This window comes from Aplysia californica, unplaced genomic scaffold, assembly GCF_000002075.1.
Source record: "Aplysia californica isolate F4 #8 unplaced genomic scaffold, AplCal3.0 scaffold01036, whole genome shotgun sequence".
Classification (NCBI taxonomy): domain Eukaryota; kingdom Metazoa; phylum Mollusca; class Gastropoda; order Aplysiida; family Aplysiidae; genus Aplysia; species Aplysia californica.
The window spans coordinates 133,726-136,147 of record NW_004798306.1 but is presented as its reverse complement, the minus strand read 5'-3'; the positions used below and the strand labels follow the sequence as shown (position 1 = coordinate 136,147).

At 37.9% G+C, this 2,422-nt stretch overlaps 1 protein-coding gene across 1 annotated transcript in view; it reads right to left on the bottom strand.

Moving 5' to 3' along the window:
* LOC101862080 overlaps positions 1–1,456 on the bottom strand; it is a 21,176-nt gene extending 19,720 nt beyond the window's left edge. The window contains exon 1 of the mRNA XM_005111285.3: positions 1,298–1,456. The gene's annotated coding sequence lies outside the window, so the exon portion shown is untranslated. The remainder of the gene's footprint in view (positions 1–1,297) is intronic.
* Between the last annotated feature and the right edge of the window lie 966 nt (positions 1,457–2,422).

Below are 2,422 nucleotides of genomic sequence, written 5' to 3'. Positions count from 1 at the left end.
AGAGAGGGGGGTGAGTGTGTGTATGCATGCACGTATGTGTGTGTGTGTGTGTGTGTGTGTGTGTGTGTCTGTGTGTGTGTGTGTGAGTGTGTGTGTGTGTCTCAACAAATGTCTCCTTGTGGATATCAATAAAGCGTTCTCTTATCTCATCCTGTACACATCTATAGCATGAAGAGTGCTGCACTGTGCTTCAAATGACATGGGATTACAACTTATGTTGTTCTTTGGGGGTTTTCGGCATTTTGGTGTCTGCGCTTTTCAAGTGCGTATGTGTGTCTGTGTGTGTGTGTGTTTGTGTGTGTGTGTGTGTGTGTGTGTGTGTGTGTGTGTGTGTGTGTGTGTGTGTGTGTGCCTCAGCAAATTTCTCCTTGTGGATATCAATAAAGCCTTCTCTTATCTCATCCTGTACACATATGTATATATTATATGCAGCCTCAACTTTCTGCAACAGAAGATAGACACTAGTATAATATACTTTACATTCGCTATAACAGCTTCAATTTACTTCAACTGAAGATAACAACTGAAAATGTTTACTCCCGCGTGCTCATATGACCTTAGGCAGTTGCAAGCGCCGTAAAACACTTACCAACCCCCCCCCCCTTCCAAATAAACAGAAGATAGACACAATCGTTACATATTACATTCACTAAAAGCTTCAGCTTACTGTAGCAGAAGATAGACACAAGCTTAATATAGACTGTATAATATATGTGGGTCAGAGTGGTGGAATCAGGCTCTCGTCAAAATAATCAAAAAGAAGAAATAACTTGCATTTTTACGCAGGTTTGTGAATATTTATTAAATTTTTGTTTTTTTGGCTCAACAACTTTCATGCCTATTAAAGAACTCTTTTCTGTATGGATTTTGCTGAAAAACGTTGATTAAAGGTAAAAAAAAATAAAAATGTTCAGTTACCACGGACTCTTAAACTTAAGAATTAGCTAATCTTTTGCGACCATTTTTTTCACAAATTTTACATCTGAAAACAGGTGACCCCCACGTCCTTCATTCGCAAATATCTCGACTTGTATTCAAAATAAATCGATATTTTTTTCATCCAAATAAAGGCAAGTGAACAAGCTTTAAGATGATACCAATAACTCTACATGCCCAAAATTGACGAGAGCCTGATCTCACATAATATTACATTCGCTCACAACTTCTGCTTACTGCAACAGAAGAACTGTAGACGCACGCATAATACAGACTATATTATAATATATTATATTACATTCGCTAACAGCTTCCGCTTACTGCAGCAGAAGAAAGGTGAAAAGAATAGAGGCACAGTTACCTTATAATGTATAATAAATTCCTTCCTCCCGTCAAATGAACGAGGCACGCCGTATGTGTTGTGTGTTGATGTAGTCCCCGGTGACCAGCTGTGCTCTGCTATGCCTCTCTCTGTTTCTGCCAAGCATTAGGACGTGCCGCTATTTATAGTTTCTCGTTCATGCGAAAGTTTCCAAGAATAGGCCTGCTAAAAATAGCACATTATTGAGCGCCGGCGCCATGTCATTGGGGCTGCGTCATTGGTGCTTCGCTTTAGCTTACTATAAAACAGTGCGGTCGAAAATTCCAGGCGCAGCTCATCCTCAAATCTCTCTAACGGGGGAACCAATGTCAACATACTTTGCACAGCAGTTTCTATCAATTTGTCTCAACTTAACCTTATTTTTCCATAACAATTGAAGCTAGATTTTAATTATTTTTTTTACATTTCATAGATCTATATAAAATATTAGATCTAGACTAGATCTATAAGTCTCCGTCATACGGAAAACAGAATTGTTCACAGCAATTTGTCAATTTGTGCTTCTTTCGCACATTTTGTATACGCATCTGGCCTACGTAAAAGAAACATATTACACTTTTTAGTGGCAAGAAATAAATTTATAGTGAACACATTTGTTTGCACTAAAGATTCTCAAAACATGCGTTCAATAAGCATAATGTGGCGATTAGAAAAAAAATGACGGGCTTGCTTTTAAAAGATATATATTGCCGCAACTGTAAACCGTTAAAAATCTGTAGAAATTTTAACCACCCACTTTGATTTTTTATTAATATTTATTAAGGAATTTTCTAGAATACAGCAAACATGTGTTTACAAAAATATTGATCTGTTAAAACAAATTGATACAAGTCAGTGTGCAAAAGCTAGAGAGTCTATGTTCGATAGTTTAGGAAATATTTGACAATAGGTTGCGCCAGGAATTTGTTGACGGCACTATAATAATAATTACTATAGCCGGCTACAGGAAATCAGGAGCCTTCATATTATAACGTTACAACTGGTGAGAGGGTTTCTTTGAACTCGTTGGATGTACTGAACCCCAGCCTACCCAGACGTTTGATACATGCTATCTGCTAACCGTCCCAGTGGGGTGACACACACACACACACATACACACACACA